General features: G+C 41.0%; 1 long non-coding RNA gene across 4 annotated transcripts; it reads right to left on the bottom strand.

Annotated features, from left to right (window-relative positions):
• Window positions 1-11,014: 11,014 nt before the first annotated feature.
• Window positions 11,015-21,805, bottom strand: LOC310846115. Of its 4 annotated transcripts, none has more exons than XR_014565136.1 (5): window positions 20,729-21,804; window positions 20,173-20,622; window positions 18,517-18,602; window positions 12,302-12,470; window positions 11,015-11,675 (listed from the first exon to the last, which is right to left on the bottom strand). It is a non-coding gene; the product is annotated as an uncharacterized lncRNA (long non-coding RNA). The 4 variants fall into 4 exon arrangements; XR_014565137.1 differs by having other exon boundaries at window positions 11,015-12,470; window positions 20,173-20,263; window positions 20,466-20,622; window positions 20,729-21,802; XR_014565135.1 differs by having other exon boundaries at window positions 11,015-12,470; window positions 20,729-21,805.
• Window positions 21,806-21,807: the final 2 nt, after the last annotated feature.

The raw sequence follows: 21,807 nt of genomic DNA, 5'->3' as shown, positions 1-21,807 counted from the left end.
AATGGGACTCGGAAGACTCCAAAGAATGAAAAAGACAATAGAGCCTCTCTGGTCCTTCCATCACAGTTTTATCAAGTCATGGAAGGCAACTATTGGAAGAGGAGAGTCTTCTGCATCTATGGAGGTTTCCCACATCTTTTTAACCCCTGATTTTCAGGTTTAAATAATGCAGGAAGCCTAAGCATATAGAACAGACTCTCTAGTTCAGACTTCCCCCCTCTAAAATATGAAGAGTGGTGGAGCCAAATGCTGAGGACATGATGGAGGAGTGGGTTCAACAGGCATGTTCTCATTCTCTCCTTCATATGACTCCAATTGCACGGAGCTACAGACAACCGAGTTTGGACCATGCTGGGATGCTGAGTGTTACTTCTTCAGAATCTATTGTAGATACAGTGCCTGTTGGCTCTCTGTTGGACTGCTTAAGTTGTGCCTCCATTTGTGTCCAACCTCTATATTTATGAATAAACATGAATATTGCCACATTTATGTTTTTTACTTCTTTTTACAATCAAGAGGTATATTAATTGTAAACAATAATAAATAATTACATGGCACCATTCTGCTTTAATTGGCTTCTATAGGCAACCAAGCCTGGGTAAATAATTTACCTCTTTGGATTGGTATAGCAATATGTTATAATTCTAAAATACTATAGTATTTTAAAGTAGCAATTAAAAGCAGTTCAAAAAGTGAACAACCTAAAAAAGGAAGTTTCTGATCATCCTAGAGAAAAACTCCTTTGAGAAAAAGTACCAGAGCTTGGGTTCAGCCACTGAATCTCCCCTCTCCCTGATCTCACTTAGGCATATTTCTGGAGATATTTGGTAGAGATGAATGAATCTGTCAGTTTTGGTTTCTCTCCGTTTCTCATTCCCTCTTCTTCAATTTTAAATTCAGATCTGCACATGGCTGCAGCACTTTGAATAATTTGGGGGGTGTGAGGGCATTGTCATGAGAACGAGTAAGCATTTTAAGTGAAAATTTGACTTTTTGTGAGTATTTTTTCCTAAGATAATGCATTTTTGTATATTGCATATTATTTTTGTATATTACTTTTATCGACATATGCATTTTGCACACTTTCAGTCAACATACACGTTGATTGGTTGGTTGCACAGCAACATTCCAAAAAGTGCAAATTTCAAAATACAGTTTCTGTTAACTTACCGTTTGGAGAAGTATGAAATAAGTGGGTGAATCAAAGAAAATGTCTTCCCCATCCCCAATGTTGGAACACATTTATCCCCTGCACCCACACCCCGGTGGTTGATACTGCAAAATGACCACAGGAATAGATCTGAAAATATACAATTAACAAAGCTCAGCCTGAAGAAAGGAGACTTTAAAAGCTTTCCCAGCCTCGTTATGTGTTTCTTTTCTCAGAGGAGCAAAATAATGGAGACAAGTTTAGAAGTCATTTTGCTTGCCAAATATCTGGATATAGTTTTGGATTCCGGTATGCGTTGTAGTCACTGGGGAGCATTGAGGTACCTATTTTATTTGATGCCTTCCGTGTCCTCAAAACTTAGCAGTGAGAGCTGTCATTTGGGGATGAATAGCATTAACGCTCTTCAATTTCTCTCTGCTTTCATGTATAAACGGCTGCTGGGCATAATGTAAGAATTGTTATGGATGTGGCTCATTACATTTTCCTTTCAATGCATCTTGTTTTCTTTCTAACAGGTTTTTATGTCTCTTTTACACCAGAATATGTGTGTGTGTTCTATTAATGCATTAAAGCAATGTGCTAATATTTCCCACATGGAGCTTAGTCTTTTTCATAACCTTTACAAAAGGGGAAAATATCAGTTGGCATTGTAACTTTTCAAAACCTTTCAAAAAAGGAATTCCTTTTCAGCAAGGAATTTCCATCAGGTCAGATTGACCGAGAACCCTTGAAATATGCTGGTGTGGTGACTGCCTCTTCTGGAAGCATGTGGTTTTCCTTGCTTATGTCTGAGGACCCCATCACACACCATTGCTTTTTTCATGGAAATACCCATTTTTGGCTCAGCCTCAAGTTTTAAAATCATTGCAATATAAAATTGACTAAATGTGTTATTTTAATTGGGACCTTTACTTTGATAATGGTTCTTTAGTTGACAGCCAATTTTTATTGCATTTCTTTGCATGCTTGTTGGTTAGTCGGGTCCTCCATCATGGAGGGCATGTGTTGCGGTGAGATCACCAGAAACTACCTCCCTGTTGTGGGGCAGGACCGTTTGGATGGCCACAACACCCCATTGGTTGCCCCTCTGTTGCTGGGGCAGAAATTTGGTCAGTTGGGTTGTCTATTGGCAGCTGAGGGGCTACTTAAGCTGCTGCACATCGCTAGAGAGTTTCGCTTTCTTGTGACGTACAGCGCATCACCCGCCCTCCTCTCCCTATATTTAGGGTTGTTCTTATGGCCTTGCTATGCCTGTCTAGGGATCATCTGTTTTAGAGCAAGGGCCCAATAGGAATTTTGCCATTTGGCTGATTGCTGGTGCCACTTGGTTTTTGCCTACCATGTAGCAAATTGTCACAACTTTGTAAGGTTGACGGTTAGACATTTGGTTCAATGTTTTGGGGAGGGGATGTGGCTGGCTGTGGCTGCTCCTCCATTGCTGCTGCTAGGGAATTCCATTAAAGGAATCCAGGGGCTCGCCTTGCTTTTGTCTAAACCCTGTCAAGGGGCTAGGGCCCCACCAGAGCCCCTGGGAGCATCTGGGGTGAACTGTGAGATCGAAGGAGTTCTCACTCCCCCAGAATGCTTTCCCTTACTGACTTATGGTGGTGCCCAGTATCAGTCCTGTTCCTGCCTCTGTGCAGGTTCAGGTAGTCTGGAACCAATGCCTAAGCAACCACTCACATGCTGTAATCGATAAAGTTGTGCCCAAAAATTAATGCCAAAAACCTTAAACTAAAATCAGTGTCTATTGTGTCTTAATTTGGGGGTGGTTTTGGGGGTCTTCACATGCAACTCCCTTTAAGATTTAGCACTAAAATGTCTCTAATGCAAACCTGCAATGTAAATTGTTATGCAATCCTAAATGTCTCCCCCTCCTCTGTCTCCCCCCTGCCTCTTTCCTTTCTCCTTCAGTCCTACATAATTCCATCTGGCGCTCCCAAGACAACAGAGCTGAAATTAAGTCTCCATTCATTACAAAAATTGCCCACAAGTAATTCAGAGCTATGGACCGTCTGCTATTTGTCAGTGGTACTGAATGATTTCTATCTACTGTAACAAATCACTCAACAGTAAAATAAAAAATGGAAGTTGATCACATGCCAACCATGTGTTTAACAATGCCCTATTGTATTGTATGCTGCGGATGTGTACGAGGTCATGAAGAAGAAAAGGGAGACACCCACACATTTGATGCACTCTTTTGGATTCAAAAAATAAAATATGGATACAGTGGCCTAGGGACACGACAAGCCTACAAGGAAGTTTGGTTTTAACAGAGTCTTAGAAAACTTTGGGATGCCTGGGAAAAAGATCTCATTCATTCCAAGGCATTTTAATTAAGTGTACTAGTGGTACCACAAGCATCCGTAGAATGGTTTCTCTCTCTTTCCCCCCCCCCCATCAGTTAACGAAACCTAGGAGCATCTTATAGATCTGCAGGAAAGAAAGGAATAGTAAGATACTTCCTAATGAGCACTCAGAGGCAAGGAGGAGCAATCACAGCTCTAAAGCTATAATCATTCCTTCTGGGCAGTCTTTTTTCACAGGCTGATTGGCAAGACCAGACAATGCTTGATGTTTTTCATTTACTGCAAGCTCTCTCTCCTTGATGGAAGACCCCTCTTCTTGCTCACTCCCCCCCCCACTTTGCTTTCCTGTTGTTTTCTGCTCCGTATTTCAGCCTCATTTTGCCCTAACTACACCTTAATGCAAACATTTGCCTTTCTTACGTCTTCTCCCCGGTAATCCCTCACTGAGCCTGACTTCATTTATTTTTTCATTGTTAAAAATGCCAGTTGGTAATAATTCCAGTGTCCCAACTGGTTTCAGTCACCACTGGCATGCAATATGTTTAGAACTACCCATACTTTCTCCATTAACATTTCAGCAGCTGGCTTTGTTGAAGGAAAAACAAAGTCTTCGAAACCCAATCTGAGTGTAATTTTGATGCCCACTCCAGAATCCCTGAATTAAAGGAGTGGAAAAAAGTGAATTATTTTTACTCCTTTCCATCTAGAGACTTGTTCCAAAACCTGTCCTCCAGAAGCCTGAAATTATGTTCACAAAACAACAGAAGCAAAATCCTATTTCTGTACATAAACACTAAATCTCCTTAGGGGCTTTCCGTTCTTTGAGCAAACAGGCAAATAGTAGGCATTTTAGGTTTTATAACTCCTTCTGGATATATGAAGTTCAAGGTGTGGGTGGTATCTATGCATCAGTATGAGTGGCTAATGGAGCAAACAGAAATCAGTCTGCTAAACAGCCGATTCTAATACAAAGATGTGGTCAATTATATTTCCCCTGCTGGTAGTGGGGAACTATTATTATGCTGACATAAGTAAAATAAAGATGACGGGGGCAAGACAAATAAGGGGAAGTGAAAATTCAGCATTTTGAAATCATATACTGATCTTAAGCATTTGTTTTGTTTGAATTTGTTTTCTCCCTGTCCATACTATTTGTAGATTTCTAATGGGGCCATGTGAATTCCAGATGTCCTATTTTAGAACTCATTGTGCAAGAAGGTGATGAGTGGGGGATTTATTTATTTTGAAGCAGAACCAGTCACGCCCTATTGCTATCATCATTCGTCTCTTATCACCATTTATCTCTTGTTGACTGATTTTACATCTCAAGGAGATCTGGATTTGGTTCATTTTACTGATTTTAATATTGATTGCTGTATTTACTTTCTCTTTCATTACCCATCCTGAGACCTACTATGGACAAAGGTTGGGATATAAATTATATTAATATATACCTTACTATGCATAAAACTAGACCCTCATTTGTTCCGACCTCTTTCCTGAAGTATTTCCCCCCACTCCTGGGTACACCTTCTCATTTCCCTGAAAGATGCTGCAACCCACCAATGTTTTGATATCAGTGTCAGTCTTCCACAGATGTATACATACTCCATATGGCTCTGTATTCACATGAGTCCCACAGCTGAAAAAAGTCTGAGCATGTGAAAACTTAATTGTAATCTTATTGTACCGTGCTTTGAAATGTTGAGGCTAAACAGTATATAAATTGATGAAACAAATAAGCAAACTGCTTCTCATGAAAGGCTATAACCATGGCAGCACCTACTTATTTCCTTATTTCCTCTGCATAACTCTGGCTTCTCTGCGTGAAGCAAAGTGAGATGTCCACTTTAGGTGTAAGGTAATATCTACCATATCAGAATGATTCCACCAGTGTTGCACTCAGAAATACCCAATGATACCATATCTATCTACGTGTGTGTGTGTGTGTGTTTGTGTGTGTGTGGGCAATTTTTAATATGTTCATAAATGGAGTAGTGGTTTATTATTTCCATATGTAGAACAGGATCATGTTACTGTTGCTGCCAATGACATCATCACACCCCAGTGGCCTTACCTCCAGACCTGAGTGTATGGAGAGCTGTAGGTCTGGAAAAGGGTAACTATCAACATACAACCAATTAGATGTCTCTAAGTACATCAAATATTTGCAGAGTTCTGAGAGTGAGGCCAGTAGGACGTCAGTAGTGGCAGTACTGGTGTGATCCCACCGCTACCTCCATGTGCATGGAGGGATTTTGTTAAGGTCTCTTTATCTCCAAGCATGTCTCAATAGTTACCAACAACTTTACTTGGTATTAAAGCAAATAATTTTATGTGGAGGTGAAGGTTTGAAAAACTCAGTATGTTTAAGATTTATAAATTTGCTTCTTTGTGCCCAAGACGCTTGCACAATAAAAGACAATACACTTTAAGTGACTTTTAGCTACTCTTAATATGCAGGATGTTTCGCTGCGCTACAAATGTATTTGAAAATATTTTGAAAGAAGAAATACTAATAGTTAAACCTGTATATTGGGAACCACAAGCTGCTGTCATGGCCACTTTCCATGCCATCATTGGCCCTCACTGGGTTGGCATGGGAAACAAGGTGACAGGGACTGGACTGAAGGGGATGAGATGGAGGAGGAATGGAGCACCCCCCCCCCTTTCTCCTGATGCTTTCCAGAGGAAAGCAGTATTGATTTACAGCAGGGGTTTAAGGGAGGTCACAGCACAAAGACAGGCAAGCAGAAGAGTTGGGAGGTGTTAGGAGATGAGAAGGGGGAGACAGAGACAGAGCAGCCAGCTGACACATTATCACCGCAGAGCATTTCTGACCTCCCTTCTCCCAGAACTCTGTGTTCACTAAGAGTGCAAGAGCAAAGGACCCAAAGACAGTTGGCTATGGGCGGACACTATAAAGAGAAATGCTGTTGCAAGGGAGGGAGGGAGGAGGAGCTCAGTTGGAACAATGCCATAATCGGTAGGAAGACTGCATTCTTTTGTCTCTCGCTATTATGAATGAATAAACTCATTAGAAAGGACTCACACAATTTACTATAGATAGATCTTACTGGAAATGGAGCCACAGGGTGGTGCAACTATTCCACTATGGCAAAGTCTAGGATCTTGGAGAAAACAGTATAGCCTGCCATACTATAAACTGCAATGAGTTGCATTGGTTCCATCCCCTTACCAGGATTTGAGTTATTCCTACTACTCTCACAATCCTTCTTGACATGAATCAAGTATTTGTCGACAAGTGTAATTAGAATAGAAATAACAGAACAACTCATGTATCCTTTGCTGTATATCAGTAGCCTCTGTTTTCATAACCTGGCAGCTCCTGCAAGTTTCTATGAAAATTTAGTGTGCTGCAGAAGGAGGCCCAGTGTTTTGCAGATGAGCGATGCATTCACAAAGAAATGCTTAAGTTTATAAACTTCAGGCTGGAGAATCAATTTAGCTGCATGGAGAATACTTAATTACACTAACATTCGTGCCAAGGAAATGACATTCTGAGAACCCCATGAAAAACTGACACTGACATCCTGCTGCTAGGGCTTTCTTCTTTCCATAAATAGACTGTGGGGTGAGTTATTTAGTGCCTGTGATACTATGAAGAAGGGAGTGGAACTCTCTGGATATGCTGTAGTCTGCATTCACTGTGAAGGTAGAGAATGTATGAACAGCACTTTCAAGATTGCAAAAAATCAGCAAGTAGGCTTTGGAGAATTACAAGCATAAATATTCTTCTACAGGAATTTGCCCATCAGCTGGCAGAAAGATGAAAGGGAGGAATGAAGAAAAGATGAAATGTGGCTCTGAAAGGCACAATATATTCTCAACCACCCTTCCTCTCAGTAGCAAGAATATTTGCTTCTTCTTCTTTTTTTATTTTTACAAGGAGGAAGTGTATAATACCATTCAGTAATTGCAGCAGAAGGCTGAGATTTTTTCTTTTCTTTTCTGAAATGAGGAAACATTACTATGGAGGGGCAGGAGGCATATAAAATATAGCCTAAAGGTATGATGTGGTTGCTAAATAAATCAGTGAGGTTTTCAGAGTTTGCTAATAATAATAAAAACAACAACAAAGCCTATGCTCTAGCTAATGCTAAAAGATGGTGAGGCTGCAGACCTATGCACACTTACTTGGTAGTAAGGCCTTTCAAACCAATGTAGCTTACATTCAAGTACACATGCACATGATTGCAGCATAAGCTCTTCATATTTCTTTCTTAGCATATTCTTAGCTGTGTTCTATTTAACTTAGTGTATCTTTGAAATGGGAAGCTTTGATTTGGCATTTATGGTCAGCTTTTTTTCTAACTGTTTGAAGCCAAAGTTCTAAGGCAGGCTAGTGTTCATACTGCAGATAGGGGCTGAATACCACACACTAAACTGATCTCAGCTGAAATCTAAGGCAAGAACTTCCTGAATCACAGTGCTAGCCAGTACACCAGTTTGCCTGAACTCTTTGCAATGGCAGGAGCATTGTAGGAATGAGTGTGATTCTGAAAATATAGGCATGACTAGAAGCTGCTGAGGGTCATCCAGCATTTTTCTCCTGACTTCTGAATCTTTAGGATTGTTGCCTTGGAATCTTTGCACACCTTAGCTAACAATTTGTCCGGTGACAAATGTTGGGAGTCCTCATCTCCCTTCATCTGTTGGAATCCCCTTACCATAAATGTTGTTTAATTCACATCCTTCAAATCAAACATTGGGCTTCCCTGCTGATAATGTAAATGACAGGGAGGGACAGGGCCAGCCCAAATCTGAGGCAAGGTGAGGCAACCACCTCAGGCAGCAGAATCCACAGGGGCAGCACATCCCACTGTATATCTTTCTTCCCCTCTTGTTCCTGATACAGATCTTCACTCACCCCTTCTTCTCTGGCAATGAAAAGGTTTTCATTTTTTGTTTGCCTCAGGTGCCAAAATGTCTTGGGATGGCCCTTGGGAGGGGAGATTCTTCCCATTGTCTCACAGGAGCAGCAATAGGCATATTTCATAGCAGAGGAGCTGTAATGTCTCTGGCCGATAGTAGAGGGGTGTGTGTGAATTTATCCGGCTCATGATTACCCTAATCATATTATGTCAAACATCAGACTCATACAGCTTCAACATATGTTGAGAGCTTATTATAAACAGCAACAGCAGATCACTTCAAATAAAAAAAAAGGCCGAAGAACTGGTACAAGGTTTTTAATTCCCTCCTTTCACCTTTTTTATTTATTCATTTGTGTTTATCCCCATCTCTAATAAGGGCTCAGGGCAAGAATGACCTTTTCCAAACTATGATATTGCAGTCACGGTCTGATTTGCACATCACATATAAAATGAATATCAAAGATGTAAGAAGCTTTCCTCAGTGGCTATGAAGCCAAAGATCAATCTTTCAGATTCAAAGATTGTAGATAGCCTCCTTATTGTAAGGGTTTAATGTTTAAGTCCTGCCAGGTTTAGTGCAACTAAGGCAACTGACTACACACCCATAAAGAAGACTCAAGAGGCAAAAAGCTTGTAGAAATGGTCATATAACATATAGAAAAACTGTAATCTGATTAGACAAATTCAGAAAATAGGGGGGGCGGGAATGTTGTGGCTAAATCTGGTAGCAACACATGCCTCCAATCTTCTGGGCATGTTTACAGCTTCAGTCTGTGAATTCCCAGTCAAGGTTTGGGAGCAAATCACTCCATTTTTGCTAAGTGAGCCTTGAGTATGTGAACCTAACACGTGTACCCTGATCATGTCCACTGTTCATCAAAATGTGCTCTTCAGGCCTAAAGTGCACCAAACAAGCCAAAGGCAATAGAAAGAAACTAAGGAGTGTCCTTAACCCAATAACCATTCTTCGTGTTTTTAGAATTTCTCCTTTTACCCACACTGAATGCCAAATATGTAACCAAATTAGTGAACCACCTCTCCCAATTATAACCCCAGAAGTGTGAAACAGGCAAGATGAAGAGTCTTAAGGGCCTACTGAAGATTCCCTCCAAAAATTCCTACTCAGTCCCTTAAAAAGGTGATGAGCACAGTCCACACTGTTTTAAGGGAGGAGGGCATGGCAAGAGTGAAGTACAAGATGGGAGCAGAGCTGTCTTAAGATAGCTAGCTTCCAGTCCTCCTCCCGGCTGCTCATATAATTCCTCCACTCCATGCCTCCATTTGGGGAATCAGATTCCCAAGCCGTCTTTACAGAAAAAGCGGGTGGAGACAAACGTGTCGTTACCTAAATTGGAAATTGCTTTGTAATTGTAACAGCCAGTGGCGTAGCGTGGGGGGTGCAGGGGGAGCCAGACGCACCGGACGCAACATCTGGGGGGTAGGGTTAGGGGGCGCAAATCCACGGGTTAGGGGGTGCAAATTACTTGCCTTGCCCCAGGTGCTGACAACCCACGCTACGCCTCTGGTAACAGCTATGAGTTACTTCTGTCCCCCCCAGCCAAACAACAATTCTATCTCAAATGCCAATAAACTTACCTGTTTTTGCTTAAAGGAAAATGTGTTACCAGCATCAATCGACTGCTGATACAAATACCACATATCTTACTAGCAATGATATTGTCAGCCTCAAGATGACAAAGATTTTATCATTAATTTACAGGAACTAACCTGATTCTCATCTGAAGACGGTTCAGCTTCTGACTGATAAAATGCTAATAATACCGTTGCAGGCTGAACAGGAAGCATAAAGGACCGTAAAGTCTGGAAACTGGTTGACCTCAAAGAATAGTATCTTGAATAAAGTCTCTATTAAACATTTCTTTTCATTAGAAAATGTTAAGTTTTCAAAAAAAACAACCCAATAAATTCCATTATTATTGTTGTTGTTGTTTCTATATCTCCCTTCAGCTGACGTTCACATATTGGGCTACAGCCTATAGCACTTACATAGGACTATGCCCAATTGAAGCGTATATCCATGTAAAATCCGCATGAAGCATTTCTGAATTTGCAGGGATCTGTCAGTCAAACTCAGGGCACTGGAAATATGGACACTATAAGTCTAATCCTATATACATCACAAATAAGAAAAGTAAAATGGCACTCATTCTGATCGCTCCTCCACACAGCACACACATAAAATTTTGTTTTACCCCCCCTCTCAAATTACAGATAAAAATGCCCATTTCAAGGTAAGCAAAACAGTTGCAAAATTTATTTGTTTTTCTTTCCAAAATGACTCCGAAGCAAATGATTTTGTTGAACTTAACAATTTTAATGAAAAGTTCTTTCCAGAATTGCTTTTTGCCCTTGGTCGAAATACTCACAAAAATGTTTATTTTACTTGGAGGGGGAAAGAAAGGAAGAGCATGGTGAGGATCGTTGTTGAGAGATGTTCAACAAACCAATTCAAATGGGGTGTCAGTTTGGTGAGGTTTGTTGTTGCTTGCACTGCTTTTAAACAATATATTATTTCTAGCTGGATACAAATCAAAACCCATTCCCTGTGCACTTTACAGAACAGCAGGCTCTCGTGGCTTCTCTGTATTTGGACATCTTGATTCAGAGACGTATTTCTGTATTCAATTTTTAATGAGTTCAAAATCAACTATATATGAGGGCAGCAAACTTCTCCTTGGTGCATTTATCAGTGGTCATTCTGAAGTTAAGGCAAAAACTGAGGTGAGAGGCTATTTTGTCTAACAGTCAAAACATTATCACCATCATCATCATCATCATCATTTTTTATTTGTATGCTGCCTTTCCATAGTTAAAACAATGCTCAAGGCGGCTTACAGCATGACAAGATTTACATAATTACCAACATAACAAAGGTCATAAACAATAAATAAATAAAGCACATCAAAAGGTACACAACCAAATGGAAAACAATTTCCACATAAATCATAAAATCTAAAACTAAAAAAATACAACATTGATATCAATAACAATTAAAAATGATATAGATAAAAAATAAAAATATTTAAAAGTATCCATCTCTGTTGAGCAGCAGCAGTCCTTTATGGAGCCCTCCAGCCCCCGCCCCAAGCCAGGTGGAGAGAGGCAGGGCAGGGCCCTTCAGGCTCCCAGCAGGTCAGTCCTGGGCAGCAGCAGCAGTCCTCTATGGGGAAGAGCTATAGTGCAGTGGTAGAAAAGGTTCCAGGTTTAATCTCTGGCATCTCCAAGCAGGGCTGAGAAAGTCTCTTCTCCAAAACTCTGGAGAAGAATTGTCGCCTAGTATAGAGTGGACAACACTCAGATAGATAGACTAATGGTTCAACTCGGTGCAAGGCCACTTTCAATAAATTTGAGAATGTACGGGACTACATTTTGTTATTACACTGTTTTTAAATTTACTTAAAAACCCACCCCACCCTAACCTTCCACAGAATCACACTCCAAGTATGAGCTATAGCAGGAGGGTATGTGGGAAGTCTGGCATAGCTGGGACTATGTCTGCTCCATCAACCAATGGGATGTGAATGTGGTAGAAGCTGGGTGTGGCAGCAATTGGCCGTCGGAATTTTCCCCAGCCTCTCTATGATCATATAAGAATGTAGGCAGAGGAAGCAAGGCTGCAGGAACGCTGCAAGAGAACACTGGCAGTCTAGATGCTACATGGAGCCAGATCAAGAAGCACCCTTTCCTGTGGTTAAAACTAGCAAAACTGGAGGGAATTCTGGGCAAATGTCACCTGGTAGTATTCCAGGAACTGAGAGGAAATAGGAGATTTGCTGTGGGTTGGAGGAAATATCAGCAGGGGTCCTTTAAGAACCAAGTTGTACTATTTAAAGCCAGCTAAAATTGTTAGGTAATGAAAAGATGGGGTAGATGCAGGGGGGTTTTCAGCCAGAACTCACCAGAACTCAGTTCTGGCACCTCTCAGGTGGGCGCCATTGCCATTATAAGAGAACAAGAGTGAGTTCCCACACCTCTTTTTCTAGAAAAATAGCACTGGGTAGATGTCTGTGATGGGTTGGGCTTCCTGACTCTGCACAAATATCAGGAAGAAGTCATGTCTTCTGTTCCCTGGATTGAAAGAGAGTGGGGGAGAGACACAAATGGTCAAAAAGAATTTGAGTGGAGTATGTTTTAAGGTTCAGAACAGATTATTCCCTAATGGGCATTCGCTAGAATTCTCAGTGCCTCACGGCAGCAACAAACAACAACTTACGTGATTCTTTCCCGGATGAAAATGTCTTGATGGTGCCAGCTTTGACGTGGCTGCATAAAGTATATTTGCTAATGTCTGTCACACACGTAGGTGACAGGAGGGAAGGTTTTATAATGAGAATCTTCACAATGACCAAGCACAATGGGCTACATCATTTACATACACGATCAATGACTGCATGACTGCTGGCTTTCTGTGTGAATTCCTATTGTTAGCAGTGCTTAACTGAAATTAAGCTGTCATGCTCTTTAACATAAAATGTCATCCAGAATGAAAAGAAATGTAGTGACTCCCTCATACTATTGGGCTGTGCAGATAGAAACATAGGCCTGGACACACTGTACAGAATCTTCCTGATCACCTCACCTCCAGTTGTTTTGTTCAGAAAGAATATATGTTGGAAGCAACAATTTCCCCAATGTATGCATAAATGTTCATTAGTACGCTGCAGACGTAATAATGAACACATTGGTGTCAAGGGGATGTAACTGGTAAAATGTTCTTTGTGGCATATTCTTTGCCATTACAGAACAAGGGAAACTCCTGCTTTCATGGAGCTCCTAGGTGCAATGATGTCAGGACTGCAGCAGAAAAATGAACTGTTGACTTGAGTGGACCACGCTATCCAAGGTATCCACTTCAGCCACTAACCCAGAAAAGGTCAGGTGACGGCTCCTGATCCTTATCCATCAGAAGCAGGTAGTGTGGTGGGACAGAGGCCCTTACCTGACCTCCCAGCATGTGAGTTGCTGCTGCATATCCGAAGGGGAGGGGGAGATAGACAGTGGTACAATCAGTGTGGTGCAAATACACTGGCTGAGTCAATCCAGCACTCCTGCTGGTATATTTGCACTGCACCACCTTCCCACTGTCTTGCAGCAGTGACTCCACTGCTGGGAGGTCAGGTAAGTACTTCTGCCCAACCCCAACAACCACTCCTGTTGTGCATGTTTCCATATCATGCTTGGTTCCTTGGCTGAAAAACTAGGAGGGAGCAATTCTTGAAAGCAGACCACTTTCATGTTGCCCTGATCTGCCATCAAGTGCATATAGAAGCGAAGTCTGTCAGATTGACATTCAAAGGCCCTAGCTATGATTCACAGCAGTTCCTGATGGGATGGCATACAAAAGGAAACTGTAAGTTCAGCTCCTGTGGGGGAAGTGTTTTAAAGTAGCAGCAGTGTGATAAACTTGACTTTAAGCTTTGGTGGAAAACTTATCATACTGCTACGTATTTTATTTTCTATGCAGACTTAACTTCCTGATTCTATTTATTGTTTCTCTCCCAACTGTTTCTTTCAAGTCTATTTCTTTTAGGCATATTTCTTTGTTGTGCTTGTGCCTTTTGTTCTCCATACTGTTCTTTTATTCTGTGATCTGCCAAGCTCAGCACAATTAGAACAGCTAAGTCAACATTGCCAGCCTACTTGAATTCACTTGGCACTGTAACTAGCATTTAGGATTTGCATGGCCTATACACTCTTCATCTCTTTTATTGGAGAAGGTCATTGTAAAGTCATTTATGTATTCCTGAATAGTTTATTGATCTCCTAATTATTCTGTGTTTGTGGTTCCCTCTGATGTGTGTCTCTCTCTGTTATTTTGTTATATTATTCTAAACATTCAATAAACAAATTTCGATTTATAAAAGGCAGCTTAGACAAGAGGGTAGAAATTCCCTGAAAGTTCAAAGGAGGAACCAAATGTTTAACTTCTACTGAACTTAGAGGGTGGGAATAAAAACACAAGGCAAAGGGGAAGCTAAAGCATATCATGTCTATCCCAAAGAAATAAATAGTGATATTATGGCCTTTTCCTCCAGCATTGTGGTCATGTTAGCCTTGGTTATTTCATAGCAGTTCCAGAAATGGACGTTAATAATTCTCAGAGTAGTCTGCCCAGAAAAATATGAAATCAGCAAAATGATTTGCACATTTTTGGAACAATAAATATCAACCTCAATTATACAAAAGAAATTTCATAATATTTCTCCTCCCCAAACAATTACAAAGCATAGCCCATCCCAGCTTCTGGGAAAGGGTTCAATGACCAGAGCTAATGCCAAAAGGAGGGGTGGGCTTTACTTAAACCCATATTTTACATTCTGCTATTAATATAGCATGCCTGCTATCCATGTCCCAGAAGAAAGGCACATATTTTTGCATGCATAAAATCCCAAAGGCATTCCCAGCAGTTAAAGGGTTCCGGATAATGGAGAAATGCTTGGCTGAAAGGGCCTACAGACACCATCGTCCCAAGAAACCCATCAAACTTATGCTTACTTCTAGGTTCACATCATGATAGCCAAAGGGAGAGGGGAGAGCATAAGGGAAATTGCTCATATACACGAAGCAACAGCATTCTCAGCATCACCTTCGAAAATTGTGATCACGAACTGCCAGCCAAGCCCAGGGGCAATTCTGCATTTGGCTGGCTGCATGGAATTATAACATCAAAACTCTAGTAATCTGCTTCTGGGTGGGCTAAGCTAGATGGACAATTGGTCTGACTCAGAATAAGAGTGTAACTACATGCTAGGCGAAGCATGGCTGATGCGAAGAGCAGCATCCTGATGTCTGACTCTTCCCTTTTGTCTCTGAAATGTAAGGATGGGGGGGGGATTCAATTCAGCTCATATTTAAAAGTGAACCTACCTAATTGCAGTTTGCAAAACAATATGCAAACCAAAGCATTGCCATTCTTCTGAATTTGCACTTTTCTGAATTTTGCAATGCAGATTTCCCACCAACTAATGTGTATAAAACATGCATCTGGGTGAAAATAACATACAAAAATGCATTATATTAGGCAGAAATGCTTTGCCAAATGTGTATATAAGGAGAAATTGCATACAAAAATTTGGGTATTTGGTGAAATTAGTACTAAAATTTTCACAAGGAGTTTGTTTGTTTTGTTTTGTTTTACTTATGAGCAATGCAAAAGTCACAAGGGCAGAGACAGACCAGTTCATCCAACCTGACTCTTCATTGCCCAGAGATGACTTGGGTTTGTATTCATCTTTTATATTACATTTATACCAGCATTGCTGCTGCCACTACTGCTGAAACTGTAACTGCTACTTCTAATCAATGCATATTTGACACTGAATTTGTTGGTCAGTACAGTAAAGGTAGTTGTTGAATGCTGAGAAAAGAAACTATAACCATAGTCCTCCCTGTTGCATTTCATTTTAGGGTGCTGAAAGAGACGTCAAACATTTCAGCATGTGTTCGGAAATATATTTTTAAAAAGCAGTAGTTCAGCTGAACATAAATATTATTGTTTCAATCCTAATTAAAAACACAGGTCATTACTACATAAATAATAAAGCTATCAAAATATGTTTTCCTTTTATGGGGAGAAATCACATTAGGAATGACATTTCTAACACTCACTCTCCAAAAAGTAATTTTTGACAAGTATTGCCTGTGTGTGCATATGCTTACACACGCACAAACCAACACAATACAATTCTATTATATAGGAAAGCGAGAGCTCCCAGCCCTGACACTTTTATAACACCATACTGAAAAGTACAGCTTTCCCAAGCAAAGAAATCGGAGAAGGCCTGTATTTTTTGTTATCTTGTATTTACATTAACTAGAATCACCATTTTTACTAGCTGTGAGATCACAGACTAGAAACCCAGAGGGTGTTAGCTCCATATTTGTTGTATTGTATAGTGCTACGTGACGTTCTTTTTCCATGGGAAGCACATAGATTTCATGCGCTGTGCCGGAGGTTACAATACCCTTGCCGTGGTCCCTATGGAGTATCACATACACCATGGTGCATTATCAAACAAAGCTGTTTTGTTTTTCTAATGAGCTCATTGAGCAAGGATGACTACCATGTGCAGATACAGAAATGGAAACAGTGTTTGCAGCTTCTTAGTGATTTCTCTTTTCATTTGCTGTAGCTTTGCACTGTAACTATTCATATACCTATGTTTCTTGTGTAATGGTTAATTTCTGTCTGTTATCCTGACACAAGGAGTGTCAGGTTGCATTGCCATATGTGGAAATGCTCAAGTGCAAGGCTGATATGTATTTATATTAGCAGATAATAGCAATTATTCTATTCATGAAGACCTGTGTATGATGGTTATTGCGATAGTTGCATTGGGATTTCTATATCTTCCTGCCGCTATACAAATAGTGAGCTTTATTTTTAATTTTTTATTATTTACAGGCACAGTTTGTCATGCAGGGGTGAATGACACAAACACACTTGCACCATAAAGTTATATTATATGGGATATCCCAGTGGTATATCTGTTGTGGTGTTAAGGTAGACCTGGCTGCTCATCTGACTGATTTTCAGGGTAGGATTGACCTCTTAATGTATCAAAAACATCACAATTAGCCAGCTCAGAAAATAATACTAGGTAAGATCATGCCCCTTTACTGTAGATAGCAGATAAGAACGCCTAGAGAACACTGGCTGGCATTAGGATATACAGAATCGGTATGGATTTCTATAGACACCATGTATCACCTATTAAATACTTTCTGCTTTACCGTGCAGTAACCTTCTCCCCTCCCATGCAATAGATATTCCTGATTGCCTCCATTTTAGTACGTTCTGCTGTGACTCTTATTGGTTGTTGGGAACACCATCCTTTCTGTAACTGCTGGTGCTGCTTCATTTGCCCCACCCAAAAGTGGATTACATACACCAGCCTAACTTTCCCAGATGTCCTAATATGGATGTGGGTGGTGCTGAGGTACAAACCACTGAGCCTCTTGGGCTTGTCGATCAAAAGGTCAGTGGTTCGAATCCCTGTGACAGGGGGAGCTCCCATTGCTCTGTCCTAGCTCCTGCCAACCTAGCAGTTCGAAAGCACACCAGTGCAACTAGATAAATAGGTACTGCTGTGGCGGGAAGGTAAACAAAGTTTCTGTGCACTCTGGTTTCCGTCATGGTGTTCTGTTGCACCAGTAGTGGTTTAGTCATGCTGGCCACATGACCTGGAAAGCTGTCTGTGGACAAACGCTGGCTCCCTTGGCCTGAAAGCAAGATGAGCGCTGCAACCCGATAGTTGTCTTAAACTGGACCTAACCATCCAGGGGTCCTTTACCTTTACCTAATATGCACCTCTTTATCCTGAGCTCTTGAAATTTTCTGATTATACCATTTTGTTGTTGTTGTTGTTGTTGTTGTTGTTGTTGTTGTATATTGGGTTGAAAATAATCCTAAATGAACTAACAGAATACTTTCATCTTGCCCAGATGAAGTATATAATTTTTTTTCATTCTAAATCTATTTATTAAAAACCTAAAATATTGTTTAGGCTGTTGGTTGTGACAATATCAGGGAGTTGTCTTTTGGACACCAGATTCCCTCCTTACGCCTTTCTAAGCTGCAATCAAAGCTATGTCAATTGATTCCCAAGATGCTTGCTAGTCAAAAGTACAGATGATGCAAGTCGGTTTTCTGCTGCCAAAATTTTAGCCACAGTTCCAGTCACCGTTTCTGCTCATTAGGCCGATGGGAATTGTTTAGATCATTTTCATTCTCTGCGAAGATGTGGTGCCAAGTGTTTACTATTACATATGCAAAATAATTTTCCAGAATCATATTACAAATGGGAAACACTCAGATGACTCACAAAGACTGAAACAAATGAATAAGAAATAAATAAACAGTCCCAACTGCATGGGTTATCAGTTTTATGCACAGGATGAATAAGCCATGCATATTTCCACTAATCTGGAATTACAATACCCACTTTTCTCTTGGGGGGGGGGGAATGGCAGCTGAAATACTGCATTAAGATGTGCTTTGTTCGCTTTTCAGAATAGCAGGGAACGGTCTTGACTGAACTGAGTTTTATTAAGTATGCAAACAGTTCTAGAAATCTTAATAGTGCTGTTGGGCTACACTCCCATATTTACTTACCAGGGCCAGATTTAGGTTTGATGAGTGTCAGGGAAGAGCCAGAATGTGCTGCATTGTCAGTAGCAGGGGAGGGTTCAGAGCAGGAACTGTCAGAAGAGAAGAAGAGTTTGGATATGATATCCCGCTTTATCACTACCCTAAGGAGTCTCAAAGCAGCTAACATTCTCCTTTCCCTTCCTCCCCCACAACAAACACTGTGAGGTGAGTGGGGCTGGAGACTTCAAAGAAGTGTGACTAGCCCAAGGTCGCCCAGCAGCTGCATGTGGAGGAGCGGAGACGCGAACCTGGTTCCCCAGATTACAAATCTACCACTCTTAACCACTATACCACTGAAGAGGAAGACAGGGAAATGACGCATGAAGTAGAACAGGAGGCGGAGAGTAGTCAGGCGGAGCAGGGGGTCAGAGATGGTGAAGAGTCCTATAACCCACCAGAGCTGGGAGAAGGAAGTTCAGACTCAGAAAGGGGGGAGAGTGTTCACATCAGCACAGGCAAGGAGGGAAATGAAATGTAAAGCTCAAAGACGTCTCACAAGGTTTCCACGCCTACTTTGTTGGTGCTGGAATCGAAAGAAGCCACTCCCCAAATCTGACTCAACAGGTCCGGATGCATGATTTTTAACTGTAGCTGTTCTTTTGTATATATGTAATAAAGACTGTGGGACGCAGGTGGCGCTGTGGGTTAAAGCCTCAGTGCCTAGGACTTGCCAATCGAAAGGTCGGTGGTTCGAATCCCTGTGGCGGGGTGCGCTCCCGCTGCTCGGTCCCAGCGCCTGCCAACCTAGCAGTTCGAAAGCACCGTCGGGTGCAAGTAGATAAATAGGGACCGCTTACCAGCGGGAAGGTAAACGGCGTTTCTGTGTGTGGCTCTGGCTCGCCAGAGCAGCGATGTCACGCTGGCCACGTGACCCGGAAGTGTCTCCGGACAGCGCTGGCCCCTGGCCTCTTGAGTGAGATGGGCGCACAACCCCAGAGTCTGGCAAGACTGGCCCGTACGGGCAGGGGTACCTTTACCTTTACCTTTAATAAAGACTGTAAATATCACGCTGAGTGTACTGGAGTGTTACTGCAAAGAGGGAACACCACCTTGACAATGAGGCACTAACTACTGAAGGTAATGGGGCCCTTTATATGTCCAGCTGTCCTTTGTCAACAACAAATTGTCACTTTTTTTTGTGTTGAATATATGCTATATATATATATATATATATATAGAGGAATATATATATATATAGAGAGGAACTTCCTCTCTGCCCAGAACATTGGAGGCTAGACACCACACCCCCTCTACAGTATTTATAGGAACTCAAACATTGAGATCCCGCTCTGTTCCAGTAACAAGAAGCCGAAAGCACCAGCCTGAAGATGACGAGTGAGACCTCGTCGAAACGTCGCCTAGACACCCCAACTTTTACACGGGAAGACACCCGAGGACACCAAAACCTGCATATATATATATATATATATATGCTATAGGTATCTAAAGCCATTTGCCACTGTTGCTGTATGTAGGTTTTATTTCATCTGTTTTTTATCTTATATTTTTGAAATGTACATCCAGGTGTTTTTTCTTTAATTTTTTTTGGGGGGCCCAAGAGAATGGAGCCCTAAGCTATAGCTTGTTTAGCTTATATGTAAATCCGGCACTGCTACTTACTTGTGAGTATGGCTATAAGAAGGCAGTGTTTTCCTTTCTACCTTGTAGTTGTCACATGCAGTATTGTTTCCATTTCAGTGCAGCTCATCTTCTGCAAAATAAAATAAATGATATTATTCATCTTGTCTGCTGTGGCAAAGTTACATAATGTGCATAATTAATTACATTATCATGTTGCCATTACATTCTTCCACTCCATTCCTTTCAGTGCAAAGGAAATGCCATGCAAATGAGGAAGAAGCATTATCAATTACATATTATTTATTGACTGAAACATCAACAATCATGAATACCAATCATATTTGCTGGATTGATTTCTGGGTATGAGATGAATAAGTGAACACTGGCATTTTTTGCTCCCATTTGCATTGGAATTATCTGGCATTTCCTCTTAGGAAGAGAGGAAGAGATGTTGTTCTTAGGAATAGCTATTGTGAGCCGCCATGAGATCTATGGATGAAGCGCAGTATACAAATTTAATAAATAAAAGAAGAAGAAGAAGAAGAAGAAGAAGAAGAAGAAGAAGAAGAGGAGGAGGAAGAAGAATGAGACTTACTTCTGTGTAGACAGGTACAGGATTGAACTATTTCTTGTCTTTTCCAAACTTTCTTTTCCAAGCAGAATAAATGAATTTGGGGGAAAGTAAACAGCATCCATCTCAGGAAATGAACTGAACTGCAAGAGATAAGAGCTCAGATCCAGACTAAGCTGGTCACACTTTAAATCACAGGGACAAGTTCACCACAACTAAGTCTGGATATCAGTCAAAAAGGAAAAGGCAACCAAAACTTCAGAGTAAGTATCAGTATTAATATTACTGAACATATGTAGAAAACAATTGCTGGTAATTTAACTCTGCATTCTGAATGTGCTGAAGATGTCACTATTAAAGCTACAGAAGGCAAATTCTGTTGAAAAACCCAAATCAGCCTTTGTTGTAAAAAGCAGCAGTAAATTGCTGACAAAACCTAATGGAGGCATCAGAAAAATCTCATTAAAGTGGAACGCACTTATTCAAAACATACAAAGAAGGTTCACAGCAGCTCTCAATCTGTTTGGGGAATGGCAGGGGAAAGAATGCATTTGACCTCATCTCCTTTTTGAGTCGAATTTTCTCCATTAACTCTATATTAAGCTCTGACATTCTAATATCCTTCACAAATACACCTGTGTGTACACACACATCCCACTTTAATGCATCACCCACACAAAACACCAAGTAAAGAGACTTCAAATCTTAAATATAGATAACTAAAGATAACTGGATCCTCTCCTTCTTTCCTTATGTTCCTGACGGGAATGTACTTTTTATGTTGGCTGTGAGGGATATAAATTCTATAATTTAAGGAAGATAAATATTTATCTTCCTATCTGCTGGAAGCCAGGCAGTGGCTGGTGGAGAGGGAAGCCTGAAATCAGAGTAGGGGGTTCTCTTCACAAGCCTCCCCATTGCAGGAGTGGAAACCTCCACTGCTTTGCTGCTGCTAAGGTTGGCGTGCTTATTTTCCTTCATGTTGAGACCTGGGACTCATGACAATATCTGGAGCTGGGAATAGGATTTCTCTAGTCTAGAGTCTCAGCATTAATCTGAAGTGAGGTGGTGTTTGAGTGACTTCCATGTGGCAGTTGGAAGCT

Source organism: Podarcis gaigeae, assembly GCF_964106915.1.
Source record: "Podarcis gaigeae genome assembly, chromosome: 5".
In the NCBI taxonomy this organism is placed as follows: Eukaryota; Metazoa; Chordata; class Lepidosauria; order Squamata; family Lacertidae; genus Podarcis; species Podarcis gaigeae.
This window is presented reverse-complemented; position numbering and strand designations above follow the sequence as displayed.